Raw genomic sequence first — 9,886 nt, forward strand, 5'->3', positions numbered from 1 at the left:
AAAGTGACTTAATTAAAACTTTGTTTGCCTTTATGTTAATTACTCTGTATGGGCCCTCAAATTTAGGGGATAATTTATTGTCTCTCGTATGAATGACTCCGTAAACAATGTCTCCTAAGCTGATAGGTGAATCTTTTGCCTTTTTGTTAAATGCCTCCGTCATTTCTTCCTTGGACATCGTTAATTGTTTTTGCACTCTTTTGTGAATGTCCTGGAATTCACGTAAACGGAGTTTAGAGTAATCATCGTAATTGTATATAGGCATGCTGTCACCTTCTAGGAGCTCATATGGTAATTTTTTATCTGTGCCATATATAATGAAATGTGGTGTGTCACCAATGGATTTATTTATAGACCCATTAATGGAGGCCTCTACTCTGGGAATCCAATCATCCCAGCTTGCATAATTTTCACTGAGAATGTGTCGTAGCACATCTAATACCTTTTTATTTTGTCTCTCTACCAACCCATTCGATGCTGGGTGATAGGCCAAAACGTTAACCTTTTTAATGTTGTATTGTTTACATATTTCTTGTAAGATCTCAGAATTAAATTCTCCTCCATTATCACTTATTAATACCTTTGGGGTAGTAAAGCGACATATTACATTATCTGTTATTGCCTTTGCTACTGTCTCTGCTGTCTTATCTTTAATTGGAGCTAAAATGACATAACGGGAAAAATGATCCGTTGCTACGAATAAGTATAGGTTATTATTGTATGATAATGGCATCTTGAGTAAATCAACAGCGACAACGTCCCATGGTTGATGTGGTACTGGGTAATTACCCATCGGTGCAGGTGTGATTGGGTATCCTTTGTGTTTCGCACATGATTCGCATCTGTCTATATGATTGTGTATATCTCTTCGTAATGAAGGCCAGTAATATAATAGCTGGGCTTGGTTGAATGTCTTATCCTTTCCAGGGTGTCCTGCATGTGGGCTGTCGTGTATCATTCGTAATACTTGGGGTATCATGTCATTAGGTACTACCAACTGGTTAGTATTTCTTTGGCGTTTTGGTTGTTTAGAGTTAATTTTGTATAATGTATTATTGACCATTGTGAATTGTTCAAGTGGGACATGCAGTTTGGGTAATTGTATGTCATCTCCACTTTCTAACTTGTATATTACTTTTGACCATACTGGGTCAAGTCTTTGTGCCTTTGCGATATCCTCGTGGTTTGGGATATTTCCTTTGAGATCTAACGCCGCGACCTGAATTGTGTTCGGGTTCCTAGATAATGCGTCAGCTACTATATTCATTTTACCTTGTATATAATGTATTTGTACATTGTAGTTTTCAACTGTACATTTCCATCTTGCTCTCCTCCCAGAAAGGAGTTTTTCTTTAAACATACCCACCAGTGGTTTATGGTCGGTGAATAAGTGGATTTCGTAACCATATACCAAATCTCGAAACTTTTGTAATGCAAAAATCACTGCAAGTGCCTCTAAGTCTGTAGTGCTATAATTTTTCTCTGCACCTCTTGTCTGTCTGCTGGCAAATGCAATTGGTTGATTCTTTCCTCTTTTATCTTCCTGCATCAGTACAGCCCCTAATCCTTTAACTGATGCGTCTGTACAAATAAGAAATGATTTCGTGTAATTCGGATATGCTAAACAAGGTGCATTTGTTAGTTTAATTTTTAGATTGTTAAATGCCCTTTTTTGTTCTTCTTCCCATTGGAATACAGCATCTTTTTTGAGTAGTTGGAATAGAGGGAAGGCTATATGAGAGAACTGTGGTACGAAGGACCTATAGTACCCAGCCAGACCTAAAAATTGTCTAACTTCGTCAGTCGTAGTGGGTTCAGGAAAATCTCTCACTGCCTGTATTTTGTCATCAGTGGTGTGAATACCATCAGAACTTAATTTGTGGCCTAAGAAATTTATTTCCTTAAAGCAAAATTTGCATTTAGAAAGTTTAATTTTTAATCCAGCATCACTAAGCTTTTGTAAGAGTAAGTCTAATTTCCTGAGATGATCCTTAATATTCTTCGTTGCGATAATAATATCGTCAAGATAAACAAATATTCCTTGTCCTAAAATTCCGGACAATACGTAATTCATAAGACGCTGGAACGTACCGGGGGCTGTCCTCAGTCCCATTGGCATTCTTGTATATTGATAATGGCCTCTGTTTGTTGAAAAGGCAGTGTATTTACGTGACTCCTGAGATACCGGAATCTGATAGTATCCGTTTAGGAGATCGATGGTCGAGAATATATTATTCTCAGGACCAATATTCTGTAGAACATCACTTAGCAATGGCATGGGAAATCTGTCAGGGATTGTGTGATTATTTAGTTTACGGTAATCTACTACCGCACGCATTTCTCCATTTCTCTTGGGCACAAAGAAAAGGGAGCGTTCCACGGAGAAACTGAAGGCTCAATAATTCCAAGCTTTAACATTTCATCGACATACTGATTTGCAAGTGTACGTTGGGAGTGTGGTATGCGATAAGCTGGTACGAAAATTGGTGGTGTTTCTGGGTGCACATTAATCATGTGATTAATCAAGTTAGTACACCCTAATTGTTCTCCGGGCAAGGCTACGGTGTCCCTGTGTGTTTCCAGCAGGGTTAACAAATCATTTTCTTCGTCAAATTCACCTGAGTGAATTAAATTCTCTTTATTCTTTCTCTATCCGTAGATTTGATCTCACTTGTTACTCCACCAATATTTATTTCCTTCACAGGGGCGAAACATTTTTCAATATTAACTATGCAAGTTCCCTTCTTCAACTGAACTTCCCCATTCATGTGATTAATAATGAATATCTGAGTTAGCCCTTCGTCGTTCGTATGACATAATGCGTTTTCTACTGACAATCCTTTTACTTTACATAATTCTTCTAAGACAAGAACAGTACTATTCCGTAATTTGCTCTTTATGGTAACCTTCATGTATGAATTAGGTGGTATAACCAAATCATTAGTGAGATGGGCTGGAAAAATTGATAAATCAGTACTGTTAGCTGGGTCACTAATTCTGGAGGATGGGGTTGCTGGTGTAAGTGGATCTATACACTCATCTGTTTGTGTATGTTTGTTAAAGCCTTTAATATTACCAATTCTTTTTGGCTCTCTTCTACCAATCGGTGAGGGCTCTGAAAGTATTTCCTCTATAAATTCATTATCAAAGTCTATTCCATTCATTTGTGGGAGTATAGCTATGTTCTCAGTTCTCATGGATCTTAAGCCCAGTAACATATGAGCTTTAATTGCTAAGTTTTCAACGATATAGAACAATGCAGAGAATGGTCTTGTAGTTTCTGTGAAACTGAGATTTAATCTTATCATACCTTTTGCTGTAATCTCTTGACCATCTACTGTGTTTAATTCTAAATCAGCTTCATCCAGAAAAGTTACTTTCTTTTTATTTTTAAGAATTCTATTTAGTTCTTCATTTGTTATTAAGTTCACTGGAGAGCCTGTATCTAAAAATAAGGAAACGTTTTGATCCTCACATACAGCTGGTATCAAGATACACTCATTTCCCAACATGCCTCCTATGTGAAGTTTAACCTTGTTCTTCTTTACGTTTGTTCGTTTTTTGTCATGACTTGGTCTTCCCCCGATTTGAACATAGACACAATTTTTTCTACTGTTTTGCAATCACTGGTCCAGTGCCCTTGGTATCTATGATGTCTACAGTAAGGACCAAATCCTTGTGTCTTTTGATTATCCTCTTTTGCCTTGATAAAGCATTCATACCTTGTGTGTCCTGGTTTTGCACAGTAATGACACAGAATGGACCTATCCCTTGACTGTGACCTACGAGGTGATTTCCCATAAAAAGTGTTGTTTATGGCGCGAGACCTGCTCGGGCTGCGCGAAAACTTATGAAACTGCCTGTAGGAAGGCGTGTGGGAACGAGGTCTAGGCGTCTTTGTTTGTTTGGGCTGCCTCATTTCAGGTCGCGATAGATTTTGTTCTCTGTTTGGGGTCGGTGTTGATGTTTTCACAGCTGATACTGTCTCAGGTACCCTGATTCTACCAGAATGTGCATGTGTGTCGACCACACCTGCTTTACTGCACTGCATCTCTACCTCGTTCATTAAGTCTAGTAAGCACATTCCCGGGGTGTACGCAATTGTTTTGGCGATCTTCAGGGTTCTATCAGGTAATTTACACAAGGCAGCTACATAACCAATGATGTCCACGACGAGGTCTGGGGACATCTTTCCATCATCTGTTATCCACTTAGAATTCTCCAGAGTAGCTAATAGGGTTCTCTTGATTGTGGAGACATCAGCAGTTATTTCACTGAGCACATGGTTTGTAGTGTGCTCCCTTACAAGATCTACAATTTTATGTAATTCTGGAATTATACCTGGCAAGAAGTTCATACCTCCAGAAAATTTCTTCAGAAATTCAGTTTTAAATTCATCATATGTCCTAGCACGATGTAGCTTATCGGAGCGCAATAAATTGCTTGCTGGACATCTTTCCTGGCTTATGCAAGATGAAAAAATAGCAATTTTCTCTTGTTCATCTAGTATGTGGCGCTTGATGAACATTTGTTCGCACTGACTGATTAATGAAATGACATCAATGCGATCCTTGTCTGTGCCAGAGAATTTTGGGGCAGTCTTATCCTCGTGATACACAAAAACGTGAGGTGTGGTTTTTAGATCAGCAGTATTTGTTTCTTGATTCATATTTAATGATTGCCCTGTTAATTCAACTTGTACGAGTTTATCGTTATGTGAGGGAATGGTAGAATATGTATGACCGGACCGGTGAACCCTGTTAAGTATATTGGCATACGTATTCAAGGCAGTTGCAAAGTCGATACTCTCAACGTCTGAAGGGGTTTCCCACTCATCATCCGAAACTCCCGTATTTGTTTCCTTATCTATAACGTGTGGTGTGGGTTGTACAATGGGTGGGCTGTCTCTTAATTGTGAGTCTGATGTTGTGGCAATATGTGTGTCATCTGGTATTAACGTGGGTGGTGGCGAAAATATTCCTGTCATTAAGATATGATGTTATGAAATACGCCTCTTGTTTATTTATGTCCTAGCAAACTAGATGATTAAATAAGTTGAATATAGCTAATTTTAGCACTGAGAAGAAATGAGCAAGTATAATTTTACCCACTTGATACAGATCGTAGAGGTGTGTCGATACAAAAGTCGATCTCGGAAGAAAATACAGGTTTGATTGAAGATCTCTTGATAATTCTAGTGGTGTGTTGATGGACGATATTACTCAGGAAACTCCATGGCCTGGTATTTGTAGTGGTTAACGGCTGTCCCAGGCAAACCTCAACATAGAACGTCGAATTTCCAACTTAACTGTGAAAATAAGTGAATATGAGTAGGAGCTATGTGAATAATGAGTAATGAGTAGTGGGTGAGAAGTGCCTGGTGTCAGTCACACGTTGCTTGGCATGGCAGACTCGCGTTGTGATGTCATCTCAGCACATGGTGACGTCGGCTTCCCACACTGGTAGCTGTGGTGAGTGAATGAGTAACGTGAGTGAAGATGAGTTGTGAGTCGTGTCTCACTCTTCGTTTGTTTGTTCCCTTTATTTTATGTGGAAGTTTTCTCGGTCCTTCCTCTAGTGATTTACTCGTTGTGGGATGAAGACTGCCGCTACTTGTAGGTGCGTGTAGAAGATTATACAGACGACGTAGAGTTGTTAATTGTAGTTGATTGTAGATGGCTGTAGTTGATTGTAGATGGCTGTAAATGTCGTAAAGACTTTGTAGAACTGAAGCTAACCTTGTAGTCTCGGTTGCATTTGTAGAAATTTGCTTTTAATTCGGAGACGATGTCCGCAGATTTGCTGGTTTGTCGTTAAGCTACTTACAAGGCGTCGAGTGATCTCTTGACCTCTGCATCAGCGTAATGATCTGGGAGACGGAGGGGGCAGGAGCTGATATTGTTGGTTGTTGTCAATCTTGATATTTTGTAGGAATTTAATGTTGATTCGTAGACGAGGTTCGTATCCCACCGCTGCCACCAAATGTCGTAAAGACTTTGTAGTTACTTGTAGAGAAGTATATTTTAGACTTGTGGTCGAGCGGCTTTTATATCTTGTAGTAGTTTCCCCACCAGATGTCATGTAGTGACGGGAGAGGTAAAGAATAGTATGGGACTATTTTTATTTGTCTTGGAAATATTAAACAGGTATAATAGTATAAGTCCTGGGTAGCTACCTCCCTGTCTCGCTATCTCTCTCTCTCTCTCTGTTCTAAGGCTAATCTCCGTCTCGACCTCTCTCTAGGGTCGCTTGTCTCCTTCTAAACTCTCTTTCCTAAAATCTGGTGTAGTAGGTGTGTGTGTGTCACGTATGTTCCTCATGGCAACAGAACTTTCTCACGAGAGGACTGCTGACAGCTAACTGCATCATCTCCTTACTGGCCGCTGTCGTCAGCTTTCCTCCGTGTAAGCATGTTTAGCGCTGCTCGCTTCTCGCAAACACAACACCTTCTCATCATTTGACTTCCTGCTTCTATCTGTCTCTCTATCTATCTATTTATCTATCCATTATGTAGTCCTATAGTGTTTTGATTTGGTGATTTGACTTGGTGATTTGATTTGGTGATTTGACTTGGTGATTTGATTTGGTGATTTGACGGTGATTTTATTTGGTGATTTGATTTGGTGATATGATTTCGTGATTTGATTTGGTGACTTGATCTAGAGATTTGATTTGGTGATTTGGTGATATGATTTGGTGATTTGATTTGGTGATTTGATCTGGTAATTTGATTTGGTGATTTGACTTCCGCTTCAGCAAACATTATTAGTCACCCTCAAATCACCACGTCATTAAAGAACATTCCACCAATACCATTACACCAGGCCTGAATGAGACAGTCCAAACATAAGGGCCAAAGTGGTGACATGTGAAAGCGTGTGGCAAGGAAGGTGACTGCTAGACCTCGGGATCAAACTATTTAGTGTTTGTCCAGAATCAGAAGCCTAACGAAAAGTGGCTGATGGATGAAAGACTGGGAAAGATGGAGGAAAAATGGACGGGAAAGGCTGGGTAAAGTTACGAAAGGTTATAGTAAGGAAGGAAGGATGACAAACAGAAGAGTGATCATGTAGAAACAGTAAATGCAGGAAACGTTAGATTATTTTAGGATATTTTAGGAAGCAAGGATGACAAACTGGAGAGATGGTTGGCTAAAGAAGGATGTTTAGACTTGGAAACTAACCACTAAAGCTTATGAATGTGGGGTTAGATTACGTTATAAGAGGTGGAAATCTGACTAAAAAGTTGAATCATAGAGGATAAATGGGCAATAAACGATATAATAAGCCAAGTGAGTAAGGGCAATGATGGGAAAGGGTGATGGTGATGGTGGTGTTGCAAGGGGAGAAATGGCTACTTGATAATTAACGAGCAACCCTCCCTCACTTTACGACTCCTACTTCTCCCCTACTCGCTTATGGCAAAGGGCTAAGTGTAATGGCCACATCATGTCTACTTGTAAACCCAGTAGCAAAATTCCCGCTCCCCCACGCCCGACAAAATTGGAGCTGAGCGTCATTTATCCTTAGGTTTATGAGTGTTCGGCAATTCTGTTCAACTATCAAATCAGTGTGATGATAAACCATTTTATTTTAACAGTTTGGTTGGGTCGGGTTTCTCTGTGTTTATCAGGCATTAAATATATCAAAGGGATTACTTATTTTGCATTTTGTTTTTGATACTACCAAAGTGGTCTACTCAGCGTGGGACTAATTTCTCGATTTAAGAGATTTTGAAATACCCTTAACAGATCACGTCATTACTGTCAGTCTCCCCAGGTTGAATAAAATCTTCCAGTGAAATATTGATAAAAAGGTGTCATCGTAATCGTAGGAAAGGGAATTAATCAGAATATAGTACCGATGATCAACCAACGCTGTGAAAGGGACAACTATATGGACTGTTTTGAACTCACTGATTACATGTATCGTCTGCGGTCAGTGTGTATGGAGTACCAGAGTTTGACTATCGCTGTGGGAGGGTTTGATGAATGCCAAAAAATCTCCAGAAATTATACCCATATGACGAAAATGGTTTTATTGCAATGATGTAATATGTTGTGCCCGACTTGGACCCTCTGTATAGGTGAACAGAGATGTAACGTGTGTGTATATATTGCATGGTGAAGGGGGAAAAGGAAAGGAAAGTAAGGAGGGTGGGGACTAGAAGAGAGAGAGAGGGAAGGTTGGAAGGGAAAAGGGAGGGAAGGGCGAAACAGGGTGGAGAGGGCCGAGAGGAAAGGGAGGAATGGAGGATGGGGAGAGAAAGAGAGGACGAGTAGAGGGAAAAAAGGTGAGAAAGGTGGGGATGGAAAGAGGGAGGAAGGGAGAGAGAAGAAAAGGGTAGATAGACAAAGAGAGAGGGAATGAGTTTGGAGGAAGGGAACTGTGAAAGACAAGTAGCAGAATACAACACACGGTTATTGAAGCAGGGAACACTGTACAGTATTTCACAGTATTTCATCTTGTGTTTCAAAATGTAACACGAATGGACATCTTCGTATTTATTTTGTTCATGTATTTATTTATTTTTTTTTTTTTTTATTGTTCACTCTGTCCCGTCGAGAGAACGAGGGAGACCATGGAAATCTATGAACACGCAAGCTCCTATGACTTCTTTTTGACTTTACATGGTCGGCGCTCTTTAGCTGGAATAGAGTAGTAGAGTTGTCTCCACCACGAAAAAGCATGAGGCCACAATACTAACACTCTGGGTATATAATAACTCGTAGCTATATAACATCCTCTGGCAGTAGCTAGAATACCAAAGTTGTCCCAACCATGAGAGGGTTAACACCGTCACTTTAATGTCATGTTGGGAAGTCAGTTTTATAATGTTACCCTTTCTCTGCTGAACTGAACACCTTCCGTCAAAGAGGTGTCTTCAGAGTTGCTATAAACCAGAAGTGGACAACAACAAAAGCGTCAGCATGCTGTTGGCGACAATGGAGAAAGTTTCTAATAATTTCACCACCAGAGAACTCCCCTCAGCTGGATAAAATTATTTGGCTGTAGTGAAAACAAAAGTATAATAAATGCCGTCACACCGACGAAGGTAAAATAAAGGTAACGACAGAGATGACAAGGAATAGAACAGCGCAAAGCACAACAAAGGTTAAGGCTCACGTGAAATATGCTGTGGGTAAGCTGGATTTATTTTTGTACAACACACTCTTTTCAGTAAGACTTGGACATTTTTTTCTTGGTTGTTAAAATAATGAGATGATTCTTTTTCCATGTGTTTAATATCGTTCTGATATATTCTTCAACTTTAAATTCTTTTCAGTATTATATATCTTTTGTTTCGTCCTGACAATTGATTTATAAAGTACTGAAGAGGAGACGGCAAAGACAGCATGACAGTGTTGGGGATGATATAATTCTACATGTTTTAAGAGAAATATACCACGTTGAGTACACCGTTTCCCGTCCGATCAGCGAAGTTAAGCAACGTTGGGTCTGGTTAGTACTTGGATGGGTGACCGCCTGGGAACACCAGATGCTGTTGGCATCCCTACGTGTCAAGTGGGGTTGGTGGAGGATTAGTGCCCTTCCCTGTAAAACAATTAACTCTAAGCCCTTGGCCACCCCGTTTGGGATACATGGCGTCTGGCAATGAATGAAAATAATGAACAATATGTGTCAAGACGTAGGGATGACAGTGCACTCAAAAAACATCACAACAAGATCGAGGGAGAAAAAAGACAGGTAATCCCAGTCCTCTCTCTCTCTCTCTCTCATAGGCTTTTGCACTGCATGGTTGGTCAATATTTATGCCGTTATGAAACTTTTGGGTGCACTTATACCAATACCGTGTGATGACATGTTAGAGTGAACAAAAGAAAAAGAAAGAAAGAAAGAAAGAAAGATGCTGGGCTAGGATTGCG

General features: G+C 39.8%; 1 pseudogene; it reads left to right on the plus strand.

Moving 5' to 3' along the window:
• Positions 1 to 9,389: 9,389 nt before the first annotated feature.
• On the plus strand, positions 9,390 to 9,510 carry LOC145418876 (5S ribosomal RNA; annotated as a pseudogene).
• The last annotated feature ends 376 nt before the right edge of the window (positions 9,511 to 9,886 follow it).

The sequence above is a fragment of the Coenobita brevimanus genome, chromosome 116 (assembly GCF_032717465.1).
Source record: "Coenobita brevimanus isolate Jiangsu-jjx chromosome 116, ASM3271746v2, whole genome shotgun sequence".
Lineage (NCBI taxonomy): Eukaryota > Metazoa > Arthropoda > Malacostraca > Decapoda > Coenobitidae > Coenobita > Coenobita brevimanus.